A 23,702-nucleotide genomic window follows, 5' to 3' on the forward strand; every position below is an offset into this window, starting at 1 on the left:
GTGAGAAAAAAATGTTTTAGTGTGCTAAATTAATGTCTAGGCTTTGACTATGCGATTATTTTATATATTGATTGTTTTATATATCAATGTAAAAATATTTCAAATTATAGGTTAAATTAAATATTAATTTTAAATAAAATTGAAATATTTTAATTACAGTTGTAATTAAATTATTGCAATTTTATTGCGTTTTTTATATATTATTTCGGAAACTTGAAAATCTGGCGAAAGTTTTTAAGCGCACTGGCGAGAAGGCGTACGCGAACGCCGCAAACGCAACAAAGTTGAACAGTGCGTGTTCGCTCGCGGTAGCGGTCGTGTGTCTCTTCCGTAGTGCGCTTTTCTGTGTTTACACTTTATTCTCGTGATAGTGTTTCTAAACAAATGGATTAGTGCAGTTTTCTTTTCGGGTAAGTCTTAAACGGTGCAGAATAACTTTTAATTTGATATTCTAGAAACTTTCATTTAAACAATACCCGATAAAAAAACAAAACTGTCAGATGTTTTAAGTTAGTATACTTAGGTAAAACCCCTCAAAAGAAACTTGCATATAAAACAAATTAAGTCTGTAGAGCACGTGTAATCTTGTAAGATTCTTATATGTATGAAATTATTATAAAAAATAATTGAATGTATATTATGGGATTATTTATTACGTATTTAAAATGATGTGTTTGAAGCTACATTTTATTAATGTGAGTTGTAAAATAAAAGTTTTTTCAAAACTCGTTTAAATATTTTGCGCGAAAAGCTCGCAGAACTCGCGCAAATTAGTTCTTGAATGTTTTTACTGTTTTTTTTATTGCATAAGTTTAATAAGACATAAAGCAAATTTCACACTCATTGTACTCGTACTTTTAATGTACTCGCTAACACCCTCCCTTTTTTTATTCGTGATACAAATGTAAATTTTTGTATATAAATTCGCTCGTATTACGGCTGATTTATGCGACGTTTTTCAACAATGGCGCGACTTATTTTTAAAAATTTCGCCAATTGGAAATTTCACGGTTGCGCACCGCTGGACCATTTCCCACGAAGGCCTATCTCTTTGCGATGGAATCCGACCGGTTTCCGCAACCGCCATCTTTGAAAAATTCACGTATGCGTGTGTATGTACAATTGTAATTATCGGCGATTAACAGATTAACAGTTGGCTAAATTGCATCGAAATTATGAACGTGGCGTCGGCGTGGGCGCCTAATAATATTTTCGGCCAATTCAATGTCTGCGATAGTAAAGTCAATGCCATTTTGTAGGACCGCCCGTTTTAAATTCGTAGCGCGTTTGGCCATAACGATAATAGTTTCGAGCAATCGTTTTCGTCTGCGATCGATCGACTCGAATTTAAATAAATGAGCGCTTTTACTTTGAATATTTTTCACTGGAAAACAAAAGTGTTTGAATAACAAATGGATTATAAATGAGCTTTTGTTTTGACTCTCAAATTCGAGCTTTTTCAACTGTCTATATTTGCATATGAATATCAAATGTTTTATAACATATTTTGACTTAATTTAATGGCTTAAATTTATTTTTCATCCCATAAATATAAAAATGGTTGTTTATGAGAATATGTTTATATTATAAACTGCCTTTTCATTATTAGTAAAATAGTACACAATTAGTATAAATTCTTCATATTCCATTTGTTAAACTCATAGCGTACACTTTTACTTTCATTTGAGTGACATCTATTATGAGAATGATTATTCATTACATCGTTTATGCAACTTGTTCCTTGCACTCAAATTGTAGATATCACAATAAAACAATATTTGTCTGAATTAGTTTTTATATTCATTGGTTTAAGAATTTTTTTTTTAATTATTATTGAAATAGTATAATTTTAACGTAATCGCTGATACATATTACCATAAAAACGTTGTTTATACGGTTTAACATATAAATCTTAATTACATAATACGCTCATACCTTAAAAATTTTACCTATGTTGTTTCGTTAAATTATGAACTTTCAATACCTCGCAATATACCATGAATCCATTTAGTATTTTATAAAATGTATATTAAAAATTAATATAATATAATAACATTTAACATACCTCTTTTATAAAAATCAGAAGACTTCTTATTATAATACTCAGAAGCTAATTTTTTAACTTCTTCATAACCATTACTTTTTTACAAACTAAAAAAATTATCTTAAAATATGGTTTTCCGGTGGTATAAGATCAGGAGGAAGACTGGATGTTGAATTGTTTCCACCCTAAGCTCTTAATTTTATCCTTCATATGTAATTAAGTTGAAACAATAAATATATGTTCGTATTTCAGCGATTCAAAATTGATTATACTCCATGAAGTTCCCCCATAGATTTTTAAGACTTTTTTTATGTAAGGACTGCTTTAGGGGTCGATTCTCATAGCTGACCTTTCGAAACCATTGTGTTTTATGTCTCTGGTTCGAATACAATATGTACTTTTATCTCAACTGAATAAATTATTTGAAAACAGTATTTTCGATTCAAATTACAAAAAAATGTTTGAATGTTATTTTACCTTTTTTTTATATCTTTTGATTTATGATATATGTCATACTTTTGTGTAGGTAAACTTAAGAAAAAGTATAATTTGTAACAGATTTGAAATCACGTACATTTCGTGCAATAGTATAGGTACGCATTGTTCTCGAAGATCAGGTTGAACTCTTGGATCTTCAACTTTTGTTTTTTTAGGCTGTCCTGGTCTATACTCTGAGTAGCTTTGGCTGTTTTTGTAAAATATTTTTTCCACCTAAAAATGTTGCAGGGATCTAAATAGATCATAGTAGTTTGGAGCAATGTCTGAAGAATACAGTAAGTGGGAAAGAAGTTCCAAAGAAAATCAATTGATTTTTTCTATCTTATTTTTTGATATATGAGGGCGAACGCTGTCTTGGTGTAAGATTACCCTTCTTTGATTTATAAGTGAAAGTCTTTTTTATGGTTAGAGTCGCTTTTAAACGAATTAGCTGAGCACGCTATGTGTCTGTTGTAATTGTCTGCCTATAATCCAATAACTCATAATGAATTATGCTCTTCATATCCCACCCAATGGATTGTAATCCTGTTCTCAGTGTTGGAATTGGGGATTGATACGTCGCGTGTTAAAAGTAAAGGATCCACTTTTTATATTCAGTAACAATTCGACTCAAAAATAAACTTTTCTGTTCTAGAATCATTAATTACTGGCATATTGAAAATCGATGCGCATGGTTTTCTTCCGATCATTTATGAGATTCCCATATTCTGCAAATTAAAATCTTTCCTAACTTTTTTAATGTCCGTAAACTGATGCTTCTGTATCGTTAATCTCGGACCTGCTTTGATGACAGCCCTAACATCTTCACTAACAACCCCTAAGGACTACCCGCACTTACCCGAAATTATCGTTGCAAATGTAAGAAGAAAACCTGATATATAAGGCAAAAGCATATTGACTCACTAATCTCTAAAATCGAGAAGTACGATAAGACCATAAATATATTTAATATGGACATTAAATGCTTAAGTCACAGCTGCAAATTTTTGTAGCTGTACTTATAACTTAAGCTTTTTTATACTTTTCTTTGTATTTTTAATTTTATAATAAACGTTTTTTTTATGCGAGAGGTATACATATATTATGAATTTTATCATGACTTGCGACTTTTTTTGCAATTTAATTAAATTTATTATTTTTTAATTGTATTACGTTTTTTTTTAATTTCCATTTGAAAAAAAATCTCAGGCTATCACTTCTTGAAAATAGCCAATTTTATTTTGGCATACCTAATAAATAACACATTATGTTTGAAACTTACAAAACACGTGTCAAAAATGACGTATTGCAATGTTTCCACATATAATTAACTCTCGCGATAAGTAATAAAATCACCACTTAGCGATTACGATAAAACTGAGTTGTTTCAAGCTTTTCATAATATGCATAATACTACATACAATAGGTCGATATGGTCGACGAGCTTAAATAATAATAGGGCTTCACGAACGACTTTCACACAATATAATCGTAAAGGGCTTTTTTCTCACGCCATTTGCTTATTTTTTTAATTTCATACGCACGCGTAAAAACTATGATTATACGTACAAGTAATTTATAATAATTTAACAATCCGTTATATTATATATTATATTTTTTATCAAAATTTCCGGTTTTTTATTTTTATATATTCGCAATCATACTCATCGATTTACTGTGCTTCGTTATTATTTTTTTAGTCTACATAGGAACGTTCGCTTAAAACCTCATATCCATTACGAACTCATAATACTTATTCCAATCACGAATTCGTACATTCGTTCGTGCAGTTTTATGATTCATGAATTCCAGTTAAGTTTCGATTCTGATAGAATGGTATACGTTTGCGAAATCTCATGGATCAGCAAGGTGTACTATATAGTTTATAGTGTATATAATGAGAGTGTATGGATGCTTTTTATACACATAAGTATCTGTATTGTATTCTTTTGTATCGGTGAAAGCTGATCTGTCCATATGGCGTTGCATTGCGAATGTGGAACGAATCTTTGCCTTGGGCAAAAATTAAACACTCGCTTCAAAACACTACGTGTGTATGTTCAAAACAACAGATTAATATGTCTAACAGAAAAAAAATGATACTTGTACATTGCTGGCATGTTTGCGATAGATGGGAATATTCGATAGATGAATGGTGTTATATAACATAATATGTACATGATCAATGTGTCGGTCATTGATTTTAAAGAAATAAAAAAAGTTTCGACATAATTGGCAGTTTGTGTTTGATGGATAGATGCCTATTTTGTTACGGAGAAACAAATTTTACGATCGTAAAGTATGATTGTTATCTGGATAATTTCATTAGAACGATCAAAGCAATTATTGTATGAAAAACAAATAGTTTCCAGCAAAGCAACCTTCTGCGCTCGATCTACTTAATTTCATTTTAAATTTAAAGGTATTGGGATATATTTTATGCTTATTATTTTGTCAAAAGGGTAGTTGAAACGAGTCAAATATATGTGCGTACAAATTAAATAAACGATTTGTCATTATTCAATTACACTGTGGAACACGTTTATTTAGGGTAATTAGTTACACCATTTTGACTAGCAAAACGTTACATCTTCAAATAACAGCTGTAGAAATAGAAGGCTTGTGTATAATGCATGTTAATTATTCAATGCATAAATCACAGCTAGCAAAGGAATTGTAGGAACAAATTCCTCTGTATCGAATACATAGCATAACTTTAAAAAGATTGTCATTGAGTCAAATACGTTAAATGTTTAACTTTACTGAAGTTATTCGAGTAATATTACACTTTCATGAATCGTAATATTCAACAATGGAATTTGTCAAATCTAGCGTATGTGTATAGATTGTGTGTTGTACAAAAGCAACCCCTAGAAAGGACCATTTTCTGGCGTTGTCACATGTTATCACAAAGTATATATTCAAAAGGTTTATGATAATGATGCGAGACTCAAAAAGGCTTTTGCTGGGATATGGGACATAACTTTGTGTTTGCAAATTTTAATAAAAATATTTATAGCTATATTAAGTTTACATTTAAAAGTCTATAAATGTTAAAAAATGCCATAAAGGTAAACAAGCCGAAAAGGATATTGAAAGACTATAAATAAAGTTTTTATGCATTTTTATCGAATGACGAAAGTTGAGCGGCTCTCCATATGTCGATTTCCCTGAGCTACACTTAGAACGCTCAAGTTATTTAACGTGTTTTTGAATTGTGATTCTTAACGGAAAAACACTGTAGGTTTCCGAAAATAGTCTGCCGTAATTGATGTTTAATTTCGGTCGTAAATTTTCAAAGTGGGAACATCCTCGAGCGAAAAAGGCCCGATCTTCCCAGGCTCTGTTCGATAAATCATTTGCGTTCTCCGAACGGATCAGATAAGCGTTTTCCAAAATGTCATGAGAAGCCCAGAGAGCGAAAGAGAAGAAAAACTGCTGCCATTGTACGCCGGCTGAATTTAAAGCGGAGCTCCGAAGTTCTCGGATTATCCTTCTTATGTGTTCACTTTCGTTTTTCTGACTGCCGACGCCGTGTTGTTAGCGATTCGATCAAATTCATCGTATTCTTTGATGGTACAGATATAGAAATATTTATTCAATAGCGGAAATTCAAATATTCCCTCTCTCTAAAAATAACAATAAAAACTAAACTAATTGTATTTTATGTAATTAATAAGTAGGAAAAGTGGGAAAATAATAGTCAATAACGTAATGAGTTTAATTGAAAAATCAACAAAAAACAATTAAATGTTTTCACGCATGTACCACTTTGTGCTTCAAACATAATACATATGAAATTGATACAAAAATGATACACATCTGTTTTATGACTAGCTTTAACAATGGTGAAAGACTGATGATTTTGACTGTTTTGCTTGTTTATTTTATGCGGAAGCGTTCTTTCACAAAATTGTAAAATTCAGGAAAAATGTTCCGTTTCATTTTCAACGCTCGCAGCATTTCATTAACACGTAAAAACGCTTCTTATATTCAGTAAAAATTCTGCTATTTTTCAAAATAAAAGGCAATATTTTAAAACGGGAATGACATTTTATTTGAAAATATTGATTTTACTGGAACGGCGTTTCGGAGAGTTCCGCCTTACTTTCATTCATATATACAAATATTGAGGCAGCATGAAAATTTGCGATATGCTGCTAATAAACTACTTTTTTCATATAAAAAATAAAACATTTGATTGAGACTGAGAAGTAATATCCGGCAATATCGTAGTGTATAAATGCTCTAGTTATTGAATACGAGAACTTCATTCCGTAACGTTTTTAATTAAAAGTGTACGTATGGCGCATTTTTTTTTTAAATTTATAAATACAAATAAGAGTACTGTCGGGGCCCGAACCCGTGGATTTGAGTTATCGGTTTAGAACTTACAGACTACGCTATTGCGACCATTGTAATGAAATTGCAGACTTATCACGATAACCCCCAAGTAGTGGGAGTTGATGTTGATGCAGAATAATAGTTAGGATGAGATAGATGCTGTTGTCATATAATGAGGGCATTTTTCAAATACACAATAGCATATACCTTTCTGTTTAAATATTATCAGTATTTGATTATTAGGTAAACAGTTGATGTGATAAGATTAGGGGTTAAATTCTTTCACTACTTTTTCTGTACCATCGTTTATTGTATTAGGAAACTATATACATCAACGGCTTCATATGTATTTCACGGAACTGTTACTGGCGTTACTCCACATCAAGCAAGCAAATTTTATTTGTTGTAGATAACGTTCTGTTTCTATTAAATATCGGTCTAAGGATCGCATCGAAGTATTACATTTAAGTTGAGTTCAAATATACAACTAGGTATTTAACGCTCGTTCTTAGTTTTATACTACTACATTGTTAAGGCTGTGCTGCCACCTCTAGAAACATTTCTTTAAATTTTAATTGATTTAAGATCAAAAGCACTATTGCAATATTGTATAGCAATGTATAATCCCGTATATATTTTTAGATATCATTAGTTTATATATATCTGAATAATCCCTAAGTATGATTTTTATTTAATTTAGCATTAACATTAGTATGATTTTTAATTAATTTGGCTACGAACAGAGCAATTTATAAAATAAGAGTTAGAGATAATAATTTTTGTTTCCTAACAATTTTATACTACTACCCTATTTCTTTTTCAGAGGTGGTGACAAAGTTTGTCTACGTTTTGTTAATGTAATTTTCTATGTATGATATATATTGAAATGCACTGAATTAAAAAATCTTTAATTTGAAACTGAATTTAGCTCACAAAAAGCAAAATGAAAAAAATTGCCTGATATTTTATGAAAATACAATTTCAATCAAAATATTCAGTCGAAACCGAACATTTTTAAGTGAAACTTTTCGAAATCGAAACTGAACGTTCGATCGAAAGCTCAAAATTAAATTAACCGCGAAGCGCTTAACTCTTTGCTTGCCGAACTTTTTTGGATTACCATCTATCTAAATATCGATGTTTTTGTCCTTTGAAGTAAAGGTTTTTTTCTTCTTCGTTAAAGCAAGTACCATGCGTTTCATTAAAAATTAACGATTCTTTTTTTGTTGCTGACCTCGAATCCAATATTTATTGCCGATAGTAGCGAAAACCGATGTATCGAATTTCGGCAGTTAAAGGGTTAAGCTCGTAAAATTTTCTTTAAAAATACTAAGGGGTCATGGAGATTTAAAGTAGTTATTTGCATAAGCTGCTTTTCTGAAAAAAAACGGTAAATTAAATATTACCCACGCAGCATTAAATTTGGGATGTTTTCCTAACAAATTGTTATTTTTAAGCTCACGAAGATTTAAAGTATTTTTTTCATCATCAATTGTGATTTATTTAAAAATTTAATTTTTAGAATTTAAATTAATAGTGTTATTTTCTATTAAGAAATTTCAAGTTTTCGTTCGTTGAGTGTGAGAATATATCTCCTATAGATTTTTTCGACATTTAGACACTTAATTATAAAATATATAAATAATTAGTGAATATGCGTATTAATAAATAGTGAATATGCATTATGAATACTAATGATATTTTTTGCATTTACACATGAGTAAAAAAATGTTTACCCACAAAAGTCCTTAAACGTATTTATGTATCCAAAAGTTCCAACCACATCCGTCTACTTTCCCCTGTTTCTTCGAGAAAAGATGTACTCAATCGACCGGTGTCGGTTTTATAGTGGACAGTTGGTGGTGTATCTTAGCGACCGCAATGATGGCTCGTAAAGCACCACACACACGTTACGAGGCGGTCTATTTTGCGCGCGAAAAACGACCGACCTTTTGACACGTTCACGTTCGACAACAACCGGTTTGGCTCGAAACTGTTGCATTCTAATCCGAACAGTCTTGCTATTGGCCATTGTGTTTTGTGATATAAAAAGTACTCTATAGTAAACAGGTACTTAAAACGGATAGAGTTAGTAACGAGTTTTTTTTTGTATTTGTACAACGCAGTGTCGTTAATTCGAACTGTTATGGCTTATAGGCAAAAAAATATATAAATGGTCAGGTATTATTTTTATTGCTTAAAATATGTACCATATACAATCAGAATTACTTAACAAGGGTTTGCGATGTTTCATATAGCTTGATTTAAATTTGACCTGACCTTATACGTGTAATTAGTGAGGTTTGCAAATTATAGTAAAACATTTGCATACGTAAATTTTATTTTAGCTTTTAATTTTATTAATTTTAGTATATAATGTAAATTGAAAATTCTAAGAATATATAAAATGTATAATTTATTTACGTTGAATTTGAGGACAAATTTGCCTTAATAACAACATATAGTGATATTATTTATATACTTTTGATTGCATAACATAGCATAAAATCAAAATAGCGAAGAACAAATTATATACTTCAAAAATCATGCAATAGTTGATTTTTCTTATGATTAACATATTTTTATACAATATTAATTTTAATTTCAAATTGAGATAGATGATCATACACAAACTTATATATTATTGAAATTTCATATACCATAACATTGCGAACCATAACACGCAAAGCAAAGAAGTACAGGCAGACGTCGCATTTCGCATATTACTCCATAGTTTGTCTGTACTTTAATATTACACTATGTTTTTAAAACGTGATAGCTATCCTTATCGATATTACTACTGATTTCTGATATGCGAGTATCGGGTAAAGTATATTATAACCAAATTTTAACCAATAAGAGAGCGCAAAAAACAATTATCCCTTCGCAGTGGGAACGCTCGTTACCGAGCGTTCGAACTGCGACGCCGCCAACATGATTCTATTGCTTTTGACGCGAATTTTTGACTTCTGAGAAGTGATAATTGTTTTTGCACCCTCCCATTGACCAAAATTCGGTTTAAATATACTTTGACCGATGCTCTTATATCAGAAATTTGTAGTAATACCGATAAGAATAGCTATCATATTTTTAAGACATAGTGTAATTCGATTTCTCTAAATGATATGTATTTTTATGGTCATATTTAATGGGAGAGAGGGCATTATTTCGATGCATTTTTTTTCATGTGAAAGATTTAGCTTTAAGGGTCCGTCTACTCTTTTTGGAATTTAGCTATTTTTAATATTATATGCTCACACTATTCTTATAAGCAGCATATTTTTCGGGTATTTTATTATTACTATTGTTTTTAAAAATTGATTTTGCATAAAAATATTTATTCAAAACACTATTAAAGTATTTATTATTGAGGTCGTTTTTCTTAATATTTTGATTTCATTAAGATTCATCGTATTTCATTAACCCTTTAATCGGTATCGCCGTACATGTACGGTGGTCGATCTTTCTTTGTTTTGAGGTACCCCAAATAGTTATATAATACGTTTATAACTGTAGAAATAATAAATAAAAACATTACATTTATATATTATTTTTTTAAATTTGATTTAATGTAAAAATAATTTCTATTTAAAATAATATCAATAAATTGAAATAAATGAACTAAACAAAAAATATTTTATTATAATTTTGAATTGATATAAATTTGCTTGTGAATTGATATAAAAAAATCAACAAAAGCCAATTTAATATTTAAAAAAAATTTATTAAAATATACTAATACAAAAAAGAAGTAGAATAAACCAAAATAATAAAAAAGTGAGAATCAATTCTATAATTTATGCAATACAAAATAATTATAAATAAATGCTAACAGAAATAATTTTGTAAAAATACGTAAAATTAACTTACTCCCAGGTGTATACTTACAAATTAACAAATGCGTACAAATTAATTTACTACTCAAAAGGTTAAATGGCATGCATTTTTATGGCCAAATTCAAAGGGGGGCAAATGCCTCCGCCTGCCTTAAACCCTAAATGACGTCCTGCTGAATTATCAGCAATCTCGAATGTTAACTATCTCATTTCAAGTATAATTAAATAAGATATTTGATTTTTCTTGCCAATGAGGGTTCGATGATTTTTTACTGCTATTCTCCTTAACCTTGCACGCACAGATATCTGCCCTTTCAGTTCTCAAAATGAACTCGAACTGACAGCAGAAACTGGTCATTACGGCGGATAAGCCAGCGGTTCATAACTCGAGTTCCGCTTTGAACCTGTTGCATAATTCAGTGCTTTTAAACCCGATTTGATTCGTCGCATACATGGTACATACGCCTGTATATAATTAGTCATCCGATAGTTATACCCATTAGCTATGGCACGAACGTTGTGACATAACATAGAGCCTTTGGGGATGACATGCCGCCGAGCTGTCGCACGTAAATTACGTATCGCAGATTGATTGTGATTTATTAGTTTCTAGTTTAAAATAAGACTAAAATCTATAAATATTCAAAAGTTTCTATAAACAATTCATTATATAAAAACTATTTTGTGTATGTATAACATGCATCAAGTCAGTGGCGATTAACTGCTCTTTCGTCTTTTTAGTATAAAAATTTAAAAGCGCTATATCGTCGCGGTATAACCATTTATATACAGGGTTAATATGATGATATATGAGTGACCTATAGTTGATTACACCTGGCTCGATTCTCCAACGGAGGTGAACGATCTGCGGCGGCCGATCAACCGTCGCCGTTTGACTCCTGCGCTTGGAAGTCGATCGCGTTTAGAGGCTGTGTGGCGGTTCATAGTAGTCTGTATATCCACCTACCCACACTTATTTATATTATATGTATGTATATACTACGTCTACCTGTGGTACCTGCTTGCTTGCATACCTGGGAAATTAATTTACGGCGCACTCATAAATATTCTTGTCGGGTCGACATCGTTTACACACGCGCGTCGAAGTCGCGTCATAATAGAAACATGGGAAGAAAACGAATGGATTCATTGTCTTATACATGCCGAAGAAGCTCCGCGGGAAACTTGCTAGAAACGATCTAGATTTAGATAAGGTGAAGGTTATGGCTATAAGCAAATTGACGGCGATAAGCAAATTGACGGCGGACGCACATGATTCCGTAATAAACCAATCAATTCAATCATTCTTTTTTACAAAAATAATCACCATATGATAATCAGTCCATACAGGAATCAAACATTATCGTCTTGTATAACCATTTTTTTAAAGCATCATATTGAAAGCTCATGTCAAATTTTTTAGAACAAGTTTTAGTAGCACAAGTATGTATTTGTTTGAAGCCTATCTTCATAGAATCAGATTTGATAAAAACAGCATTTCTAAAAAAGTACTGTTGTATTGTAGTAATTTTCATGTCATATGAATAATTAAAAATATCAGGGGCCAGCTCAACAATGACATATTTTTTACGATATTATTATCAAAGCTTTGAGGAATATTAATATTGAATAAATGGCATATTGTTGGGTCTGCTCTTAATGTTATCAGTTGTGGGAAAGACTCCTATTGATCTATACCAAATAAATTTACTGATATTCTAAATTATACAAGAGCTTTATACATCTATTTTATTTAAGGATATTTTTCTGTAGTATATTTCGATTAAAAATATATTATTCAGTGATATATTTCTAGTGCAAATAAATTAATATACAGATAGTATACTGCATTTTATTATTTATATTAAACTGTCAACGCCTTAACGATTCGATCCTCGTTTCATATCTTAACGATCGCTCGTTTCGAGATCATTGAATGGTTTGGAACCTGATTTGGAATGTGTCAAGACAGTTACATGAATTAAAATTCTTACACACGTGCCTCTAAATCGAACCAATATACAGTATCTATTTCACAATATGTATTTTAGTATAACATTATATTTTTTATGTAAAATTTAACGGCGCATCTAAAAGTATATTGTATATTTGTTTTGAATTACTAGTTATATCAATGATGTACATTTATAAAATATTTTAATAATAATAAAAAATATGCTAAATCGGAAAATATCTTATTTAAGTTTAAGTAGTAGTACAATATAACTTATACATTTTTTGTAGACATTTGAACTTCTTTTGCGTATTAAAATAAGCTCGTAAAAACGTAACGTATCCAAGTTTTTGTCTCATAAACTCAATCTTATCTTTATGCAAATTAAACCTGCAGTTGAAAATGCTTTTATATGATGAATTATTTTAAAATATTGATCTACTAGTGTTTCCAATATACTCTTCTTAGAAACAAATCTTATTGTAAATCGTGATTTTGTTTATTATCTAAATTTTAGATCATTAACAAAATTGCAAAAATCGCCTTTTTTGGCTAAAACTCCTACAAATCAAATCGGCGATTCTTTATCTGACGAAATATTCAAGTTCACAAAATTGTTCTAACATATGCAATACATTTTTTCATCTCGTGATTGAGTAAAATTTTTTTTCGTAACTGACCAATGACATGTTTTTTTGAGGACTCTTATTATGTTGATTATTTATTTTAAACCATGATATAAAGAATTGTAAATATATCTTCGATAACGTCATCATAATCAAATCAGCTAGTAATACAGTGGCGTGCAAAAAAACGCACCTATTCTTGAAATAATAAGAATTTGAAATATATTCGTAATTCTTTTTAGAATTTCTTAGACTATTTAATAACTTATTTAAGGGTATGTCTATATTGTTTTTGAGTGCTTATATAGCTAATTTGCCGTCAGTTTTGGTAGTGAAAATATTTATAAAAAATATAATACCAAATCGTCCACAATTTAGCTTAGAGTAAAAAATCAATATGATTGTTTGTTTCTTAATAAGGTAATCGACAAGATACATTTTGCAGTCTATCAGTTAAGGGTAAAAAAACTGCGAGCTCAATGATCTGGGGGTGCTTATTATATTCCGAAATGGAAGGTATTCACTTTATAGACGGATTATAAAATTGTCATAAAATTGTTTTCATTCCTTTGATTAAAAAGCATGTGATCTCAAATATGAACTTCATGTGATCAGGCAAAAATAGTCAGTAATGTTTTTTTAAGGAAATATTTAAAATAAAAAATCTTAGACTTTTACTATCGCTGTGTAATGATGAATAATTTGAAAATTGCTGCTGAATTACTGATAATACCGAAGGGAAATTTAAATTACTAATTAAGGAATCTCTAATGGGAGTTCATATACATATATATGTAGTATCATATAGATTTTGCTTTCAATCAACATCACACGTTCTACAAGTCGACAAGCACATAACGAAACGATTTCGTTCAAAAGATTTGTCTCTCTCTTTGCGGTTGAACTCTACGACAAAGTTTTCCAGTGCTTTTCCCTGCCATTTCAATCTAGGACCCTAGACCAGAGTCACTTAACTTTGAAAACCACCTCTCGGCGTTCATGCAAATACGCTAGTATCGAAAGTTGTAAAATTCGCACCATTCGCGACATCTGCTCTCCGTTGGAGGACTCCTCAGAGGTCGGGGCAGCTAGCTCATCGGGGCCGGACTGGGACTCGTTTCCGCTAAACTTTCTAATCGAGTTAACAATTTGGTCGGCAGCCGCTTGCCGAAATGTCGCCTAATTGAATTGTTCCCGGTGAATTTTTAATTCCGACCCCGAGCGCTTATTAATTCGATCGTGACGTGTTGGGAATTGGTAATTTGCGAATTTTGAATGCGCGCGCGCTCTCCATGATTAGATTTTGCTCCTTTCCGGAAAGGTTTTGATTCATTATTACGTCATTGTTTGGAATGTGTGCGTGAGTTATTATTTAATGTATGCGTGCGCTATTGGGCTCGTGCGCTATGCATAAAGTGCTAAAATTCGCACCTACATAAGTAATATTATATTGCATAAAAAATATATATTATTGACTAAAAATAAACAGTAGTCAAATAACTGGTTTGTATAAATGTCACGGTAAACAAAAGAATATGAATGTGACTTTCATAAGTTTAAAATTCCATTATGAAAATAACATGTCTTGTTTAATCAATATTTTGACGCTTGGATGAATTCTGATCCTTCATCAATATTTTAAAGATCGATGATTAGAAGGAATGTTATTTATAACCTGATATATGTGATGGTTGATATATTCAGAATTTAGTCTATGAGATTGTGTTATTAGGTGCTTTCTTGGTTCAATTCAGCATAAAGCTGTAAGCATAAACTGTGCTTTTGAATTATTTGAATGCTTCAAAAAAATGCTATAACCCCAATCTGAATATTCGAATATTTTAATACTCAATATATTTATTATTCGGTTATATTTGTAGTGGAATATAGATTTTTAATTTCTATATGAATATTGCACATTAAAAATATAATTCAACATTATGATATCCATGATGTAGCGCCACCAATTTTGCGCTTTTTTGCTCCAAAATTAATTTTCTTATCTTATAGTTATTTATTACAGCAATTGTCTAGCTAAATGCTAAAAAAGCAGTTGCATACAAAATAATAGTTAAAAAGTCTTTGTAATTGCCGAAATTCCAGAAATTTAATGTTGGTATTGAATTTTCTCAATGCTGGTATTGAATTTTCTATCTCTTTTAAATCGATACGAATAATATTTAAAATAATTTATTATTAAAGTCGTAGCTGCTGCAACTCATTGTTGGCAATAAGGTCGGAATAAAGTAGCCAGTAACGTCTCAGACTAATAACTCTGAGGTTGCGGGCTCGAGCCCCGGCAACAGCACTCGAATTTTTATTTAGAAAAAAATGTGCTTTTATTATAAAAACCGGCTCCAGCTGCGTGACATCTATTGGTTATAAATTAAATTACACATAATAATTTAATAATTATTAATATAGATGTCACCGATTCCTAGACTTTCAGTCTGGTGGTTAATACTTATTGTAGGTATTTATTTTATCTGATTAACTTATTCAGTTGGTACAGATTTTTCCCGTTGTAACACATTGGGCTTATGCCTGTCAGGTTACAATGGAATATTTAATAAGAATAAAATAAATAAAGCCCACAGCAACAGAATCTAAATGAAATATTTCGCAACAGGAATTATTAAAATAAAATTTAATTGAAGCTTAAAACATATAATGTTTTATATGTTTTAAGATTTAATGATATTATTATGGTTAACATAGAAATATTTATGTACATTTTATATAAGCCCGTATTAACTTTACAAACTGTATTTTTCGATTCTTCATAACTTTACGAATATATTCGAATATTTTATCGCTTACTATTCGATATTCAAATAGTTGAAAATAAGAAATATTTATACTCTAGCTATAACCATTTATAGATATTTAGAAATGCGTAATCGATCGCCAAATTTGTTGAAACTATTAATAATGATATATGACGATTCGATAAATTTTACATTAAAATTTGGAAAGAAGTTGAGATCCAACATATTTTATTTATCCTCAAAGAAAATTTATTTCAGATAACCACAAAATTAAATCCAGTTTATCGAACGACTTTGCTAGCTGTTTAATTTCTTTAAGATTTGGGAAATAAGTTGAGATACAACATATTCTAATTAACCTTAAACAAAATCGAACGACTTTGTCTAATGTTTAATTTCTTTAGAACATTGAAAATAATTTATTAATAAATATGGCGTTGTTGAGAGCAATCTTTTTTCTCTTCTTTGAAGTAAAAAATGAATTTAGTTAACAAGCTAATTAAAAGCAGTTCTAATGTTTTATTTTTATATAACCTTGCAATAATGTATCAAAAAGCATGGAATTGTTAAGATCAATAATTGACATTTTCTTTATTTTTTAAAGTGAAAACTGTTCTTAAAGAAAAGTAGTTTTTCATCGCCTATTACACTGTTTTAATTTTTTACAACCTTTAAATTAATTGAGATTACTTTAATTTTCACTATATATTTTTTTATATTGAATTAAAACTGTTCTCAAAGAAAAATATTATAGATTCAGATAACCATAGAAATGAAAGCTGTTATTCTAATGACTTTGGCTACTGTTTTTTTTTAAATAACCTTGTAATAACTTATCAATTAGCACCACATCTATTACCGATCTTGTTATAATAAATACTTAAATATTTAAGCATCCAGATAAAAAGTTTTATTGTAAATTATTATTTTTGTTAGTTGATTATGTATTTTAAAGTCTTTTTGTGTATTTTTTGGCGCTGCATTTTAATCATAAAAAATAAGAATTTATTAATAATTTTCAACGATAATCTTTGTTCCAAGACACTGGTTAATGTTAAAAATTATTTTATTACACAATAATAAGTATATTATACATCACTATGAAATTAATAACGATGCTATTATGAAAAATATTAAAGGCATTCTTAAAGAAAATAATATTTAAAAATCTATAATCTATATTATATGACATAAAAGTCAAGATCTTAATTAATTAAATATGTATTATAAAAATGTAAAAAATATTATAGAATACATATATAAAAAACAAGCCGAGATATTTTATTTTAATGTATAAAATATATATAAATTTGAGTTTTAATATGTCAGGTACGAATTGAAATATCACACGTTGTATGATATTTACACCCACGACTTTTACATCAATATTATAACGGGAAAATATATTTATTAATTATTCTAAGAAATGTTTTTTCAAACATAATTCAAATTAGTCGAGTAACATCAAAGGCATAGAAAGTCTTTCATATATGTATTTTCCTTTACTGAATTATTATTGCATATTTGTAAACATCATTAGATAACGTCAGAGATATGAAATCATTTGTCAAACTTAACTGAACTCTCGAGTTTAACCAAACAGATTACCAAGAGCCCATTTTGTTAACCGACGCTCTTATCGAAACACAACTAACTTAGAACCAGAGATACAATCAAGCAAGCCATTCGACCGGCACAGGGCATCGCAGCGGTCAGATAAAAATCTGACCATAATCCGCAGGAATTCATGTAATTTCACATCGATTCGCCGCAGGCCATCATTGTTGGCTACACAGCAATCCAAGAAACGGAACATAATGACTTCCGATCTACTACTTTTGTATCATCCAGTTAAAAAGAATTACATTGCAATATTATATAAAATTATATTAAAAAAACGATTCACGTACCATATGTTTCCTTTTTTGTCGTTGTATTTTTTACCTGTTATAATAGGTCGTATTCCGTTTCGCGACCCTCACCCCGTTAATTATATACGTCCAGAGATGAATAATCCACTTTTAAGGTCGCCCAGGATCCGTGAAGGACGATTAAGGGCACTCGCATACATACACACGCGTGTTAGGTTTGTGGTCAAGCCAGGAATTATCCTTTCAGTTTTATCGTTTCAAATTTAAACTCGCTCGGATTATTGCTGGACTTTGCCCGAATCGAGATTCCAAAGTTGTATTATGTGTATTAGCATCGTAAAGGAAAACGGTTAATGTGCGAAAGCCTTAGCGTAAACGTTTCAAATATAATCAGTTGGAAGTCGGAGTTCGTGTAAGTTGACTATTTGAATGGACAAATGTAGATTAGATGTTTCTGAAGTAATAACATTAATGTTGATGTTAAAAAGTTATGATTTAAAACTGAATTTATCCCATTAAAATTGTTGAGCTCACATTTTTATATTTATCCATATTCAGTTAATTGGAAGCTCGAATGACTGAAAAATAATTAAAAACTCAAAATGTACATGATGTTTTTATTATGGCATAATATTGCATAGAGCTACTTTTTGATATAATTTATAACAAAAAAGATTGTAATTTCCATTTCTGTAAATTATCCATTTAAAACCCACGTCAAATCTGATGTATTAAATTAGCTTTAACCTTTTACGTTCTAAGCTATTAAAAAGGTAAAAGAGCGCCGTAGGCACATTTTGTTTCATTTTTTTATATATAACGCGGCAAACTTTTAAACTAGTTTCCTTAACAACACTTTTTTAAAGTTTAAGGAAAGATAGTTAGTGGTATTATAGCTTATTTATTTAATTGGTTTGAAATCGCCACCAGAATAATTTGCTATCTTGATAAGTTTTAGCAAAAGTAACTCTTTTATTTACATATTTTTTTAATCTTATAAAAAATGTCATTGTAATAGAACTTGTTTGAAAAAATTAAAGTTATGATACAGTCGATTTTGACAAAGATATGTAATATAATAAACATGTGTAGAATCCAGAATTTCACGTGAAATATTATTTAATATTGTCTTTGTTATTTTATAATATATTCAATATAATTTCAAAGATATTATAATTAATATGCTTTGACAAAACACTTGATTGTTTCATATCATTATTGTTAAAAGTCTATTGAGAAATCACTTCGATGTATTCCATTCATATTTCTGTAACACAGTAAGTCGCGTACTAAATGAACATGTGACAAAACTTTAAATATGAGTTACTTTAATATTTTTTTTCATCGATGTTTAAATTTTATTTTATATTTTCTGTTTTTATACAACACAACAATATTATTCAAACACTTATGTATATATTATATTTTATATAAGATTCATAGTTTTTCATTAAATTAGAAATTCAAGGGGGTCCCTGTTTAAAATCCACGTCAAAAGCAATAAAATCATGCCGTCGGCATCGCAGTGGTTTTCTAGCGTGCATACTAAGACTGTTTAGAACGATAATATGACTTACAATAGGTGATAATTAAATTAAGCATAACTAAACCAAATTTTGATCAATAGGAGAGCGCAAAAAACAATTATCCTTTCTCAGAAGTCAAAAATCCACGTCAAAAGCAATAAAATCGTGCCGTCGCCGTCACGATTGTATTGCTTTTGACGTGAATTTTTGACTTCTAAGAAGTGATAATTGTTTTTGCGTCCTCCTATTGACCACAATTCGGTTTGAATATACTTTGATCAGCCCTCTTATATTAGAAGTCATAGTAATATCGACAAGGATGGGTATCATATTTTTAAAACATAGTGTAATATTCAAGTGCAGATAAACTATGGAGCAATATGCGAGATGCGACGTCTGTATGTGTTTCTTATTTCGATTATTTTCCCCTAAGAGATGAGTTGGCTTAGTCTATATTTTGCCCTTGACTTAATAAATGTTTTAAAACTATAATTGGTTTTAGGATTTTTATTAGGTTAGGTTTCGGTTTGAACAGCAAATTGCCATTTTGCAACGGTCAAGTTTCGTTTTATAGACATTTTAGAATAGTTTTATAGAGCCTATAAGTTATATTTATTATATTTTCGATAGTAGAAACCTATATTTACTGGTAAAAATGTATTCGAACTTCACTATTGTCAAAATAGCTTTACTGAAAAATACACATTCACTATAACATTTATACATCGCATGTTATGTATGTAAATGTATGTATCTACATATGGAAAAGTTGAAATTATATAATTTGACTAGCATCTGCCAAATATATTATATTTTCATTGGTAAAATTATATTTCTATCGGTGAAAATTCAATCCGATATTATTTCACTCAAATGACATATTTTAAAAATATTTCTGGGATAGATTTGTTACTGAATTTCTGGCTTTGAATTAGGGATGTGATTTCAGCATTTTTTTATTATGTCATTAAAATTTCAAATACTACTTGAAAACAAAGAAGTAATTTAGAATGGGGCATTTGCCCCCCCTCCCCCCCTTGAATTTGGGGAAAAACATGCATGACATTAAATTAAATACTATGTATTTATTTTAATATCATGCATGTTTTTCTCAAAATTTAAGGGGCGGGATGGGCAAATGCTCCCTTCTAAATTACTTCCCTGTCTTCAAGTAGCATTTAAAAGTATATCTATGATATATGTATATATATGTATAAATTATAACAGTAGAACATACTATTCATTGAATGTAGGTAAGATTTGTACAAATATTGTAGTACCTCAAATAAATACAATTTCGCTGAATATCGTATATGTAAAACCGTAATGACAAATTCTGTTATGTAAATCATTCTTTGTAAAACGAAATTAATTTATTCGAATCCTTTAATCATTTCGTCGTGACGTATTTGCTTCCAAACAAATACATTTGCTTCCAAACCAGATTTCAACCCTTAAGAGCATTACGCTTCCGCTTTTACTTAAAATCCTTAGATCCATTTTTGATTCAGAATCAATTTCACGTACAATAGATGCGCAAACAATCGCAATCCCACACCGCCTATCCCATTGTGTCATACTTGTAGTACCACAATTTGTAAACACACACAGAGAAAGTATCGAGCGTGTGTGGGCGCCGGGACTAGTGCAAGGTTCGACGATGGAATACGATTAGGCCTCCCCCATGGTGGAAAGCAACGAGGAGGGGTGGCCGTTGCGAGCGTGACTCATGCACCCCTCCCTGTAGTATACTATACAGAGGTGAAAGCTGAGGGGGTGCAGCGGCGGTGCCAGTGCACCCTTAATGTTTGTGTGTGTGTGTGTTGGTGTGTTTACTTTGTTTTTTTACTTGGCTTGCGATCAAAATTCGAGTCCTTCTGAGAAAAAGGAAGCGGAGAACAGGTGAAAGGTGTATCACGATGCTGCCACTTTTAAATTGTATTAGTATTATATTTTGTAAAACTACCCTTGTAAAGCAATGCGATGAGCTGTGTAAATTAGTCATATATTAGACGTGTCACCTAGCTTCTTATAAAATATAATAATCGTTAAAATAAGTTAGATGTGTATCGAAATAGACACTGTAGAATTTACTCATGCAGAAAGCCAGGTAATAATCTGAATAATTGTTGAAATTCTTAACTTAAATACATATGTATGTATGTGTATGTATTATATACATATATAGTGCATACATAAAGAAGAGATTATGATTCATAGTAAAACATATTTTAATTATTATATATGAGTATATTCATATATAATAATTAAAATGATGAACTATGTTGTAGATTAATAGAACTTGGTATTTTCATATTATGAAAAAAATTACTTTGGGGGTGAAAAAAGATAAATAAATCTGTACTAACATCTGTGTGTCATAAAATAAGAATGTTTTAATTAATTAAAAAAAGAAGTAGTTGTACATAATGTTCTAATGTTCTATACACATTTTGTTAAATTGATTAATATAATAATTATATATACGAGAGAAATTGATAGGGTAATTTTTCAATAGTCACTTTCTGTTGCATGATCTATTATATATATTTAAATAATACCTGAAAAACTTGAGCTCGAATGTGTCTGGAATATAATTTAAAACGATCATCACAAATTATGTTTTCTTAGATTTTCCTAATCTCACGGATGAATATCGTGATGAATATGTTATGCATATTATGTAAATAATTAATAAAATAAATGTCATTGATTCTTATACTTTGATTTGAGTCTGCTGTCTCACAACTTAACTACGCTGTTATAATGCATTAGGTCAACGTCTAGTATGTTGCAACATAATATTAACAATAATTAATAAAAAATAATTTGGGACGAACTTATGAAAGTATCATTTTTATTAATTCATAACTAATATGTGTTCCTATACTCTAGCTTGTCGTTAAACCGACGTTGACCCATGTGCTTAGTTGGCCCTTAATATTCTAAAATATTCGATTATAATATTGATCTTTACTTGAATGACCGACGTCAGTATGTAAGCTATGGTATTCGTCGCTATTATTTGGCTCGTTCTAGTGTACCGCAGGGATCTAATTTGCGTAATCTGCTCTTTCTTATTTTTATCAATGACAATTGCACAACTCCTCTATTAGCACAGCTATCTGAATTTTAATCCTTCTGTCGGATAGTATCGATTAGTTATCATCTAGGTACTTACAGTTGATGAACGCCCTGCATGTGCTTTTAATTAAATAAATTTAAAAACTATGGCATTTGAGAACTGAGATTATTCATTATGTGCTGATTACATAAAAATCTTCCAAAGTTTTTGCACAAATGCATATTCGTTGTCTATCGCGAGTCGCGATTAGGTCCCTTATTCTTCACCATTGCGACTAGGACGTCAGCGCTCGAGAACGCTTCCCTACACGAGCCATCCAGCGTCTCAACGAGATTGCTAGAAACAAGGATGTTTTCGGCGATAGCTACGATGAGCTGAACTATTAAATTCGAATGCATTTATATAAAGAATATGTGTGCTAATGTGCATATTTGAGCTTACGCATTGTATATGTATATGAAATGTTTGAATTATTTTATATAAAGGCCATTATTATGCATTAGAGGAACTTGTCAAGTCAAGTAATAAATATTCTCACGCGTCAGCAATCTATTGAGCGAATTTTAAAGTCTGTTTTGTATCAAATATAGCAATATTCTATCGTATAATGCTTTTTAAATTTATTTATGCATTATGAAAAATTATCTGTTGTTCAAATATACTCTTCTTAAGTACTCTATGATGATTTATTGACGGATTTAATAATATAGTTGTAGATATAGCAATCCAATCACTGGTCTTTCATGTTGTTTGATCATGATATTATATTTTAAAAACACGCTTTAGGTTAATTAAATTCATTAAATTAAAATTTTCTCAAAATTATGTATACATAATATATAAATAATATACATAATACATGGGCATTTAATCGCAAATAATAATATGTATCGAATTTGAAAAGTAAATTTTCATAATAAATGTATTTTTCTCGATATTAATACTTTTAATTAATATTAATATTAATACTCAGAAGTTTTATAAAATTGCAGAAACAGATACACAATGAAAATGTTTTCACATAATCTGATAATATATGAGCAAAAAAATATCTTAATTGGCGAGAATTAAAAATCACTTACTTGTCAGCTTAACAAATCTTATTCTTAATTACTTAATAATCAATGGTTCTCTAACGTATTTATTATATTAAATTTATATTTGATAAGTG

The 23,702-nt window shown here is 30.0% G+C and overlaps 1 protein-coding gene across 3 annotated transcripts in view; it reads left to right on the top strand.

Annotated features, from left to right (window-relative positions):
• The first annotated feature begins 290 nt into the window (after positions 1 to 290).
• The window catches only part of stan (Protocadherin-like wing polarity protein stan), a 78,128-nt gene continuing 54,716 nt past the window's right edge, over positions 291 to 23,702 (top strand). For all 3 annotated transcript variants that reach the window (XR_015810945.1, XM_088194342.1, XM_088194343.1), the window contains exon 1: positions 291 to 410. The gene's annotated coding sequence lies outside the window, so the exon portion shown is untranslated. The remainder of the gene's footprint in view (positions 411 to 23,702) is intronic.

The sequence above is a fragment of the Plectrocnemia conspersa genome, unplaced genomic scaffold, assembly GCF_051122295.1.
Source record: "Plectrocnemia conspersa isolate PC_06_02 unplaced genomic scaffold, ASM5112229v1 ptg000010l, whole genome shotgun sequence".
Lineage (NCBI taxonomy): Eukaryota > Metazoa > Arthropoda > Insecta > Trichoptera > Polycentropodidae > Plectrocnemia > Plectrocnemia conspersa.